This window comes from Panulirus ornatus, chromosome 18, assembly GCF_036320965.1.
Source record: "Panulirus ornatus isolate Po-2019 chromosome 18, ASM3632096v1, whole genome shotgun sequence".
Lineage (NCBI taxonomy): Eukaryota > Metazoa > Arthropoda > Malacostraca > Decapoda > Palinuridae > Panulirus > Panulirus ornatus.
The window spans coordinates 26,055,521-26,069,510 of record NC_092241.1 but is presented as its reverse complement, the minus strand read 5'-3'; positions in this window follow the sequence as shown (position 1 = coordinate 26,069,510).

The window sequence follows — 13,990 nt, the reverse complement described above, 5'->3', positions numbered from 1 at the left end:
CCCGCCCCACATGGCCCTAAACAAAGAAAACGTGCTGGTACAGGGCTAACGAAAACAAATTCACCTACACTTTGTTCACACTTTCTCTACCTTTCCTCACAGCATCTATTCTTTCCCACGCAGTATCTATACCTTCTCTCACAAAGTCTAGAATCAACAGAGGGTTCAGGTCGCGTGACGTCACAAGTCGGCCTGCGCGGACGGGGTCCGCTTTTTGGGGTCAGTGTGGGTCGACTTGGTATACATAGGCTCAGGCATCTGTGCTGGCGAAGGTTTCCCCTCCCCCCTCACTGAATTCGACTTTCAACGGATGAGTTCACGTCAAGTATGCCGATTTTCAGATCACTGTCATGGATAGCTAGCCAAGACCCCGGTTACAAGAAAAACCCCCTGCACTCATCACTATAGTTAATTATGTAGTATAGCTATAGTTATGTAGTCACGCAAGGTGTTGCTCGTCTCTTGTATCCGAATTTTGCACAAAATATGCTTAAGTAATGAGCGGCTGTTCATATGATTTACATTCTAAAAACATTTCATTTTCTCTACCTACACTTGTTAGATTGCCCTCATCAAAGTATTGAAGGTTCATACGAATAAGTGAAAGCACTTGGCTATGGATAACTAAAATCATGGACACCAAAAGGGGTTAGCATTAAGCCACTGACTCCGTACAAACATAAATCACCATTAAGAAACTCGCGCAATTACCCAACATTTACCGACCTACACCTGCTCGTCTAGAGTTGCTTCCCTACATGGCCTCGTAGAAATAGGAGGAACACAGGGCGCAGTAGGGAGGAGACATCCCAAGCGCCCAACAGAGGATCAAGGTGGCTTGGGGACGAGCCACCACAGGATCCGATCACCTACCAAGTACATTTAGCGGGAAGTGATCCCCCTGACGTCACTTCCGGATGAGTCAGGCGTCTGAATGACGCCGCGGTAAGAAACCATGACGACACACCAGCAGAGGATCTCCACGAGGACGGCTAGAAAATTGCTATTGTAGGAAAAAAAATAATCCTTCCTAATTACCAAAATGGCTATTCTCCGTAACCTGCACTCGCTGAGGAAGTACATTAATAAGTATCAACCAACTCACGAGGTAGTGACGTGCGCTTGCCAACATCTCCACGGTAGTGGGTTAGGCTACAGCGACACCGAATTCCACACGTCTAGTAGACCCACCCAGGACGAGTCTTCCACCACAGAGAGCAAGACATGATCCTCCTATGGTTATCCTTTCCTCATTTCTCCAACAAGTACAGCCGTCGGCAATGGTCCAATTCCCAAGGGCGATCGACCCGATGTTTAAAAAATGCATATGAAGTACCCTTGATCAACGCGCCGATCATTTTCTTATTTACCGTAAGGTTTAGTTCGTTCCAATGTTACGAAGTCAAATTTGTACAAAGTCAAAGTTTGTGGGAATTTAACGTTCTTTTCATTACACGAGAAGCTGGGAGAAATATCTTGTTTCCTCACCTGCAGCATCTCTAGTTGTGGTTATATTTTGGAATGAGGATGACGATGGAACCAAGAACAACCATCTGTCACCTTGGGTTATATGGCAAGTCCTGTACAGATCTCCAGCTTTAGGCTTCTCATAATGGCGGAAACGTCCTTCCTCTCGTCGTAATGACGGAGAATACACATCCTGTATCCATAATATGCAAGTACGAGAATTCATATTTTACGCACTCGATATATACAGTTTACTATCAGAGAACTAGTCTCGAGATGATGGATGATATGAAACCCTTGAAGGCCCGGGTCATAACATGGTCTGGGTAAACTGAGAGGTTTGGTGCGTGCGTCGCACGCTGGGCCCCCGAGGACTGCCTGCCACCTGTGACGCCAATCGCACTTACCCCAGGGGCAGGTGGAGGAAATGTCTCAGTGATTTGTTGTCATTATACACCTCGCTCCCTCCTCCCTTGCCTCTCACCACACGCACCTTCCTGCTTCCTCCCACTGTCAGCTCTTCCTTTGTGATTTACCCGATGAATGAGTCTACTCCGTTTGATACAAAGGCATGTTCTTAACATCTCCATGGACCATCTACTCGTCTCTCGGTGATAGTATTACTGCTTACTAAAAGCATTCAGAAACGACGACTTAAAATACTGTTGTACATTGGTTAGCAGTGTCATTTTCTTTGGTCATAGGTCACCTTCAACTGTTCCACAGACAGACACAATCCACACCACCACTACCTCGGGTTAACTGGGTAGCAAACTCTGAAGTGGGTCATGTCTCGGTCCGTGTTGTCAGTTACCTTACGGAAAGCAGGTCCTCCCTCGGTCACGGCGGGGGACAGGCTATCAAAAGCGTATTGCCCTCAGCACGAGCTGGGAGCGGCCTCCGTGACACGAGAGTAATGGATATTGTGATGCATCGACTGGGCGATAGATTAAACACAAGACGAAGAGAAGTGATGACAGAGATTGGATAACAAGATTAGGGCACTGGGAGGGAGATACTCAGATATGTAGAGTAAGAATGATGATGTGTCTAGGAAATTTCGAGGAGAGTGAAGGGTCGTAGTTGGCCGAGCTGGAGTAAATCTTAAATTAAGTGGGAAATATTACTAAATTAGTTCATGATGGCCATACTGGATAATTAAACAATATTGGTCTCGTATATAGTGTAAGAACAAGGAAGGTTTTTCTCATGCTTTGAATGGCACCAAAAGACAAATACAGTAAGAATGAGAACATTTTATGTATAGAGAATGAAAATACAACTTACAAAATAGTAATTTACTGATGCCTGAATGAATCAACTAACTCCGACTTCATGAAACTGAAGGTCCCCGAATTCTAGAGGCAGGGGAGAGTAACAAAGGCTTACCAGGAACACTATTGTAGCACAGGAGGCAAGGAACAATGTATTGTATAGCCCAGGGACTCATGACGAGGTGAGCACACCCTGTATCTCTCGACTGAACCTTCATTCACATGTCAGCCAAGGCTCTTCCACCGTTCACCCTGGCTGCTTCGTCATTCAAACTTCCATTCACAGATATACTCGAAGTCACTTGATTGACGTTGACGTGTTTTCCTTTTTTTATTTTCTATTTTCTCGCTATCATGTCTGAATCACTGCAGACGGCAGCTGTTCGTAAGGAGGTTTTATTCCGTAATGAACGTAGTATTCAAGGTCTTTAAATTGACTGGACGAGAACAATGATTTCTCTGGCGAGACGTGTGTTTACCATAAACCAACTGGAACAAGATGGCTTTTCAAGAACTTTTGACGATCATTCAATGAAGGTTTTGTGTACGAGTATACATTATACCATGGCTAGATGGGAAAGTTCTCCAAGGTGATAAGAACGCTCTAGCGCACTGAACGACAATGAACCGTAAGCCGACTGGAAGAGAACATTTTATAAAGCAGCCGACGACAACGTACTATTAACCGACTGAATGAGAATGCAAAACAGGCTGTTGCTGTCTGGGTGAAGCTCATGGAAGTTTTTTCATTGTTGCTACCGATACACCACAATCTCGTGGAGCGAACTGCAAAAGTATTGGGTTAGAACAAGTGGGTTTCCTCGACAAATATGGGTCACGATCCAAAGTGTCGTCCATCAATTTTTGAGGAGTGGTTGCAGCTGTCCAAAACCTGTTCATTCTAATGATTCTATGGAAACTGAACGATCACTGTTTCGTGCTGTGTTGCTCCTCTTCAGTTGCACTGATCTGTTTGACGTATCCAGTAGCCCCGATTCCCTTAGTTATCCTAATTTCCAGGTCTTAATGAATACTTGGGTCATGAATCAGGTGTTTCGTTTTACTCTGGAGGTAAAATAGTTTTTGTAGAAGGCGAAATGGATCGTCATAGTCAAAAGACCACCACTGGGTGAGGGGTATCATTCTGGCTAAATCTAACCCGCTAAATCAAAATTAAACTGCGCATGCAAACCAAACGCATTTGACCAAACATACGCACGCCGTTCATAAAAGATGTAACCACAATATACCCAACTCGGCCGAATTTGACATGTCACCAAACTTATCAATGCCGTTCATAAGTGATGTAACCATAATATAGCCAATTCGGCCGAGTTTGACATGTCTAACCAAATATGATTAATATCGCTCGCTGCAAGAATCACATAGCTCAAGGCAGTAGCGCATCTTTTTGGAGTATTTTTCTACTCGCTGCATTTAAGTGTATATCTGTTCATTGGCGTTACACTTCTATCAGTCATTTGATAGACAGGGCATTTTGTGGATTGTCCTTTGATTAACCTCAGGAGAAATCTAAACTACAATCATATACATTATATTGTCACCTTTCTGGTAAGGTCGTTTGCCTAATATCAAAATCTCAATTTCACATTTACGACGACTGGAGATTTAAGACAAATGATACAGGAGAATAATGTCCAAGTATTACATTAGTCAGCATTTCTTTATGCAAGAATAATGACACACGGTCCTTGAAGATCACCCAAGCATTCACAGAGTAATTTCTTTTTTTTTTTTTTTGCGATTATAATTTGGGGTTGATAAAGGTCGATGGTAGAGAGTAGTTACTAACAGCAGTGCAACAGCTTGTAATCATTACAAACCCTCAACCTCGTAGTAGCTATGAGCAGTCTCAACACACGAGCAGCTATGAGCAGTCTTTCAACACCGTAGTACCGATGTACATTCTCGCAACGCCGTAGTACCTATGAACAGTCTCATGCTAGTGGTAGATTCAAATGAGAAACTGCAAAAGCTGATGTTTGAGTTTGGAATATTTGTGAAAGCAGGAAGTTAAGAATGAATATGATGGAATGCATGGTAACTGGGTTTAGCAGTTTAGAGAGGTCTCTTGGGGTGGGAGTTGAAATGCAGAAAATTTGCAAGTGAAATTTTCTATATAACTCGTAGTGGGAACGTAGCAAAGGAAGCCTTGAGAGCTGAAACGTGTCCTCGGAGCAATAAGAAATGACCGGAAAGACTGATTACATCTGGGAGGGCGAAGATAAACTTGTGTGAAGACACAGTAGTCCCAACGATGTATGAATGCAATGGGCCACAGATGAGAATGTATGTTGGAGGACAATGTGTGATGCGAGGAGGTCGGTCGAGAAAGAAATAGCTTTTAGGTTTAGTAAGCAAATGAGAACGGATGAGACAGTTGGAGAATGAGTAGGGAAAGGTTGACAAAGAAAATAGTGTTCCAGATGTGGATGGGACAAGAAGGGAAAGGCCGAACTGAAGAAGAAAGGATGTAGTGAACAAGGTTTTGAATACCTGAACTTACAGATGATGTGAACTCTAAGCGCCACAGAGACCATGCTTAGTCTGAACACTGCACTGGCCATATACAGTATCTCAGCATCACAGAAGCCCTACGCAGTCACTCTTATACAATCATTCAACTGCATCGACAAAATGAACCCTTACACTGTCTGAGCAGAGGTCATGTACACTCGTACTGAAGCATCACAGTGGCCATCTACACCCTCACAGCATCACAAGTGATCATGTACAACTTTTCAACACCACAGCTAAAAACATCAGGAACAAAGTGAACATACGCCTATTGTTATCAGACTGCGGCCACGTCTACCCTGGGGTATTAATGTCTACTATGTCGACAACTACTTAAAACATCCTCTGAACACCCCAGTACCACAGTAGCCAAGAACCGTATCCTGGTTGGACATCGATCATGTTCAAGTGTCTTCACACCAGCACCACACTAGTTATGTACGATCCTTCAGTTCCCAAGCGGCCACACACATTCTCAGTAGCACTGTGACTATACAATGCCTCTCGCGACTCCAGTGGTCATGCCTTGTCTGTCCGTGCCTCAGTGGTTGTCTAAAGGGTCCCTCTGCATGACAGTGGCCACGTACAGAGTGACAGCACCACGATGGCCAACGTCTCGGCTACCCAAGTGTCCATGCAAAGAAAACCAGCAACCAGTAGCAGAGCTGCCAGGGGCCAGTAACGCCCAATTCAGTGAGGCTCCAACGCCCATACTACCTTTGCGTGTCCACATGTCCGCCTAATAACAGCTGCTGCGCCAGTGGCACTTCACATAATGACACGTTACCACGTTAAACGACGAGATGGGAGGAAAAAAAGTAGCGTCATTTGTGGAAGATTTTCTCTCATGCAACTTAATTTTCGAGATTCTACAGAGAAAAAAAAACGTGACCTCTTGTATCTAGCGTGGCTGTTGGCGAGAAAAAAAAAAAAAAGAAACCCGACCGTCAAATTAATGAATTGCTAAGCTTAACGCCACATCATGTCATTACCTTAATGCCACATCATGCCTTATATATAATAGTTATGTTGCCGTTAAATGCTGATCTATCTCGTGTAACTAATCCTCAGACAACTTCACTATACTAAGACGTTTCTCGGTCTAAGCTTAGTGAATGAGAGGTTAACATTTAGTGGAAAAATAGAAGTGAAAAGGTTGCAACAGTGAAGTAACTAAGTCCCGTTGCAGCATAGCAACAGTTGTGATCACATAGCCTCTGTTATTTCCCCACTTGAACGTCAGCCGCTTTTGCGTACACCACTGTATTACAGTTCACTCTCCCACTTAGTCTACCGTCAACCAATAATATTTGTTCTGTCTGAACTTCATTTTCTGCTCCAACTAAGTTCTTATGTATCTAATATCTGTAAGCGTTGCGTTTTCTATCAAGGATTTTAGGGCCGAATCGGTAAGTTCCTCATCAAGTGTTTACTTTAAATTTTTCGGAATTATTCTGTCTTTTATTTACGTTGCATTTCACACCTGTTGTCCTGCTTCACCAGTGTCCTCACCTTTCGCCTGTAAGCTGACAAATATTTTCCTCTAGTTAAACGCAAGCAGGCTTAACGATAAGGCGGGATCAAATAGAAAATGTAAATGATAAACTTGATAGAAATCCTTTGTTATTGTCTTGCCATCTTCCATGTTCCTGGGGTACACCATTCTTTCTCCTAGGGGTTCCCGCGTCCACTTGCGGCGGTCCAGAGCACAACAGGAAACATGGCTCTGAGATGAAGATGGATCAAGTGTTCTTCGAGGTACTCAGACGTTGGCTGGACACGTAGTCCTCAAAGAAGTAACCCAACTCTCCAGGCATTAGGTCCGCTGACGTAGGTAGATGATGCACGACAGTCTGACACAACACCAGGCATTTCCTGCTCTCGCTTCTCGCTTGTTCAGGTGTGCAATTTCAGACAAAAAAAATAGTTCTTGATCAGTGTTCTTTTTCGGCAGAGGCGAGGAAATATAGTGTTTACTCCCTCAAGCGTAGGTGATCTGAACATAGTAGAAGTCACACCTCAAACACACGACCATTACTGCCATCACCTTGCTAGCTGTTCCTCTCCTGGGTCTTCTGTGTCCGTAATGACCTCTGTATTTTCCGATATCCTCTTCTTAGAGGCGCTCTACCTCTGCTAGCTTCCTCCTTATCGCCTCTGGGTCCTTCTGCTGCTGCATGATTACCCTCAAGGTGGTGTCACAAGTGAATTTCTTTTTATGTCTTTTTTGGCGAAGTTTCTCAGGGGAACTATTTCTAGCGCACTGGAAGATGCTCCGGTGCACTTTTTGTGGCGTAAACCCAAAGTCCGCATCTTTAACCTGTACTGGCACAGACAGCAAAGTCAAAAAAAGAGCGTTCGGGTCATTTTAAATGAAATCTATAATATTCAAGTGATCGTTGAATGATTATATCTTTATGAACTTTGAGAGTACTGACATGCGGGAAATACGCACTTGCACATTAAACATCCAAATAGATTGCTAATCAATTGTCGATTTGAATGATGTTTGTTTAAATACTGATCACTCAGCGCCTAAGTTCCTTCAACAGTTGACAGAGAACACACTTCGAATTTCTCCTAGTTAGTCACTCATGCGTCCACTTACGCTCTTCATCCCTCTTTCGCCCAAGTATGAAATACAAAGTATATTGCAATGGCATCCTCCTTGTCCAAGTTGAGAGCCATACGACTCTTCTTCCTGACGAAGCTGTAAATCGTCAGTTTATCGGTTTTTCTCGCACGATCGAGTTCGCTCGCCAATGTTCAGCCGATAATCATTCGCTAGAAACGAGTTCCAAGCACGAGAAAATTCACCAGATGAGAGTGCCCCTGTGACGCCGCCTATATACGTCACAAAGCTTGCCTCCTCTATCGATCTCTCCTATGATCTCATCCTCTCCACCTGCCCCTTCATCCGACTGCTGGGTCTCCACCTGCTTCTAGTTGTCACCTGCCTCCAAATAACTTCATTTTCCCCCAAGAGTTTTCGTCTATAACCGTTTTCAATTATTTCCACCTGTCGCAATGTCTTCGGCCCTTTTCTACCTGTTTTAACTGTGTTTTTGAGTCTTAGCTGACTTTCTCTGCTTTACACCGTCTCCTCCCTTTATTTTCCCCTATCTGATTGCGTTTTTCTGCCTACCACTATTGACTTTACCCGCCTTCACCTGTCTCCATCTTTCTGTACACTTCTTTGATTTTATCTGTTGTATCGCCATCTGCTGGTCCATAGGATGTTGCGAATGCTAGGCCCGAGTTGACCAACTCCTTTTGGTTTCCTACGCTATTGGGTTCATGTCGAGTAGTTCCACGTAGTGTTCCGTGCTTCCAGGTTCACTTTGGGTAACTACAAGTAATGCTTCACGCTACCACGTTAACGCTGGGTAGGTACACGAGGTGTCCCACGTAGTGCCACAGTGTGTCTCATGTCGACCTGCTCATGCTGAGTTGCAACCTGTGGAGAGACTCGCACTGACACACTCGTGCTGAGCAGGTCCGCGTGATTCCCAGGCGCTGCCGGGTTCAGGTTAGGAAACTCTGGATGCTGCCTCATGCTGACTGGTTCATGCTTTGTAGCTCGAAGTGATGTTTCATGCTGATAGGCTCATGTTGGGCACATCCACGTTGTCTCATGCTGATAATTTATGTATGGGCAGATCCACATGCTGGTAGGTTCATGTTTGGGCAGTTCGATAAGGCATAATATACTGCTGGGTTCAATCCACCCAGGCACACGTACCGTCTCGCAATGCAGGATTCATGGGTGAAAACTGTCGCAGAATTGATAGTCTTGGAGGAAGTGAACGAACGCATCGCAACATATGGAGGTTATACACTGCATTATTTCTCTAGAGGTAGCAGAGTCCACCAGAGAATAAGTGCTTCATTGCTTCATTCTCTGAAACATCTCCCGTTCCTTTGGACATACATCATCCAGATTTACTTCACTCATGATCGATCATTTATTGATCTCTTAGGCGGCATTCTGATCGTCTTCGTCAGAAGTTTGGCGGCATCTTTTACCTTAATTCCTTTCTCTCAGTCGACCGAATAATCAGCATCATGAAAGCTTGCCCCACCGGCTGACTGATCTTAACCGGATGCTGAGGGCGGAAGCACAAAATTTCGACAATCATCACATGCTTGCACCTTCCACCCAGCCCGCTGAGGACAACTGTGGCTAGGCCGGGCGGGCAAGACAGTTGGAGAGGAATACACTAGACAAGTAGATGTGTGGAATGTTATGGAGGAATACTGGAACTTTGATTATAAAAGCATTTAATATGACGCCTCTAGATCTGTCCTAAGAGGTGATTTTTTACATGCACGACCTTTTTTTTTTTTTTTCCCCTACAAAGGTAGAAACAGCCATTTTCGAAAATGGCGTGTTGGCGAGTATCGTGTTCGACACCCAATATATATATATATATATATATATATATATATATATATATATATATATATATATATATATATATATACATATCCCCCAGAGAACACATGCACATTATATATTACTCGTCCATAAAAGTGTAATTCACAGTGTTTACACAACAGTATATGGGACAAGGACAAGACACCTGAGCTTGATGGCGAGATCGCCCTACCAATTCGTGGATGGCTGACGGCAATGCGGCGAGAACCAATGAACGAAGCGCTATACAACCGTAGCTCAGGTCTTCTGACAGACGACCATATTTCAGTCTGATTGAGAATATCGGATCCAAGTTCTCAAATGTGTGATTTATTCTGCAATAACAAAGTCTAAGGAAAACTGCCAGTACACAAACACTTCTACAGGAGGAAACTGTAGGCGATAGGCAACTAGTCGCTCATACATAGCCTGCAGTATCTCCCGCCATACCATAATGCAAACGTATAGCGTTATCCTATGATAATGACAACACTGTTCATGGCAGGAGGCTGGAGTGTGTGTGTGGGGTGGGTGTGAGGGCGAGGCACATCTTGTTGCGCCACCCACATCCCCGTCCGCCATCTTGTCGTCTGGGGGCACAACCCCACCACCTGGGAGCCCTTCCTCCCTCCCTCCATTCAATAGTCTCTCTCTCACTCTGGCTCGACCTCCACCATTCGCACAACTCGGAAAGGGAGGCCCTCTCATATCTTTCTCGCTCTGTCGTATCTTTTTTTTTTTTTTCTCCAGCTATTTTCCGAGTGGCGTCAGTGTCTCCACCTCTGCTCCTCCCTCTGGTGACGCGCACTGCATTCATCACCGCACCACTGACACGGGTCTTGATGTCGCTGTTTCTTGTCTCTCCTCAACACAGCAGCTCCTACGCCGCACGTCTAAGTAACATGTAAATAGTGTACAAGAAAGAGTAGATATATCTGTATCCCAAGGTTTTATTCTTTTAGTACTGTCCATGTCCAAGACAGTGTTGCAATAGCATTTTCTGCATGGGAATATGATATGCGCAAGAGCGAACGTTGAGAAACTAAAAATCTTTGAATTCTTCGACGTGTCATAATCCATCATCCATGTCAGTATTCAGTACAGGCACCACTCTTGTAGGTCCTCACCACAACTACTCTTGTAAGCTACTTGTTCAAACACTTTCCCTATTGTAGCCATGAAAAGCACCCCATCATGTAACCAGCATCTCTACTACCAAAGAGATCTGTCACCTTGCTACCACCCACCTCAATCACCCCACGACAAAACAATCATCAGATGTATGAATGGATGGTGTTCGTACATCTTCCTCCTACACTACATTATGGCTCCTCCATCACAGTATACCTCGCCTCTTTTCAGACTCTACCTCCTCTACCTGAGACACCCTGTTCCTCAATCTCAGACCCTACCTTCTTCATTTACCAAATTACTGTTCTGTCATCATCGATGCAATATATATTTGCTTCCTTGTGGCTTAAAAAAAATGTCAGTGTTCGACACAGTAGCAGATATTCAATGGCCTTTTTCATATTGCTACGCAAGTAGTTTTCTATAAACTCGTCTTTTTTTATCCTTAACATTTTTGTCCTACCTGGCGGCTATTTTAGCAACCGCTTGCTTCTCCAAGACCTGCATAGTGTTCAGTGTAACCTGAAATCTATTTTCCGTGGCCTACAGGATGTTATGAAACCCACACTTTCGTATCTATGACCAACAATTTTTTTCTTCTTCAGCCTTTACCTCACTACGCCGTCCTCTGCCTAGCAGTTCAACGTCCGGTTTATACCAGTGAACCTGCCAGACCGTCCTTGATTTTTCTTACCCAGCGTCACATGGGGTTGCGTGGCCAGCCTTGTGAAGGAAGATGATGGGAAACATAACTTTGGTGTATATAACGAGCCTAGTACGCGAGAGAAGAACCCTCTTAAGTTCTCTTCATGCAGCCATTCACTCCTTTCCTATCGATCTTCCCTTTTCGTCACCACGTTCAACCACTCTTCGCTCCCTCACTCATCCATGCCTTACCTTTCCAATCATCGTGAAAGCAAGTATTTCTTATAGTTTTGGTTCTCTATAACCTGGTCAGACCTACGTATACCCGTGGCGCAAACATATCCCCCAGTTGTCAGTTTCATTACTATGGTGCACTGTGTCTGTCATCACGTGTACTATATCGCCGTGTCTGCGAGCCGCCCTCAGTCAAAACTCTCACCAGCTGGCCCCCAGGAGAATGTTTATGACCACATCTGCTGAGGTTTAACTGCGTTGCGTGATATGAAACTCGACTGATTGTAGAAAGATAAATGAAGCCGACGAGCATTCTGCACACCTATCAAACTGTTACTCATGATTACTTGCTAGATCACACACGATGCTGGCTACTATCTAGGTGTGTCCTAGCGATAGAGTAGGGTCGTTACTTCCCCGTCATCCAGGTAGAGGGTTGTGACGCGTTACTTGTAGTAACAGGTAGGTACGAACACTACTGCCTCTCAGGCGACCACATTCGTTTACCTGATCCAATTCTGTATCATTCGGCTGTTCATAGATATGATTACTGCCGAGTGGCGCGACACGCTTGATCAACCCACGGGGAAATTCGTCTATGTGGTGTACAAGTGGTTGTCAAGCAGTGCCAATGCGTCAGATGGTTATCAGAACCACCTACGCCTGCACTCCCAGCTCTGGCTACAGCGTGCTCCAAAGCCGAAAATTTTCGACATTTCACTCAATTTCAAACAAAATCGTTTCACTCGCGTCCCTCACCCTGCGTGACTATCAGAACGCGTAAGCCATAGATATGGCGCTCATCCACTACTGTGAAAGACAAGGAAACTCCGATGGATGCAAGGTCGCTGGACAATTTTGTGGTTGGTTGACGGCAACGCAGAGAAGACCAATGAAAGCCTCGCTCTGTAACCTCAAGCTGAACCACTGCTCTATAACCTCAAGCTGAACCTATGCTCTATAACCGCAAGCTGAACCTATGCTCTATAACCGCAAGCTGAACCCATGCTCTGCAACCGCAGCCTTGACCCTCCACCAGACTCAAGCATATATCCTTTCATATTTCTTCACACGATTAGAATGGACGTCAGCAGTAGCGTCTAAAGTATGCAATATTAGCACAAGTGGAGTCAGTTATAAGATTTCACAGTAAAGTGAGGGAGAGTGGCAAAGTATTAAGGTGACTGGGAGGGTTCAGGGTGCTGCGACGCAAGTGTAAAGTCGTCTTTATATGAGAGGGTCTTCATACTGTGGTCGTGTAAAGTCTTTATATGAAAGGATCTTCATACTGTGGTCCACAAGAGGTAACAGACCACAAGGCGACCAAAGCTTTCAATCTCAAGATCCACGAAATCCTCCTCCACATCTATTCCATGTGTCCAGTACATGTTAAAGTCATATCATTACCTTATTTTTCAGGGGTGGTTTGATGCTACCTACGACCCGTGTGGGTGTCGGCGTTCCCTACCTCACAGGCCACAAGATGTGACGTGGGTTCTCGCGGATCACCGATGGCTGAGACATGAAAAGCTTTTGTCGCCTCTTGTCGGGCCGGTACGCTAGCCACTGAACATGCGGTACGACCAGGTTCGAATCCAGGATCCTCATCCATAGGCAAATCATCATCATATATCCGTACATAATTACACAATTAGAGAATGGATGTGAGCGAAAGCTTCATGTCTTCGTGCGCAATACATATATATATATATATATATATCGTATGGACATATGCAGGTGCATACTGGTGATAGTCATACGAGTATCCACAGTTTCACATTCTCGTAACACAATAAAATTGCCAGGGATCTCGCCTGTGTAGCAGCCCCTGCAGCCGCGCACCGGTAACCTCCATCAGGCTGGCGAAAATAGATAATGGTATCTTGTGCGGTGGAGGGCGATGAGGAGTGAACAACTGTTCAACAACAATAACGGCGACCCGTTATTCCAACCAAAGGAAAGGAGGGAAACTCCCTTCATAATGTGGTACATCTAACTGGCTGGGGCTGGAGCTGCCCCCTCAAGCGGAAACTCTAGTCTGGGTTATCTGGACGAGTGGTTCTATTTTTCTTCTTGTTGTCGACATGTTATTTGTTAAATAAAATATTTCTATAAATCTTTTTTTTTCCTTGCATGTTATTCGTATTTCGAGTTGCATATCCGTCATGGAGCCCGTTATTCATACAACATGAGTTGCACTGTTTTCTTTCTTAAAATACACGAAGCAAACACGCACTAAGCTTGCATGTTTAATTGACGGAGGTAAGTTAAAGAAGAGTCAACA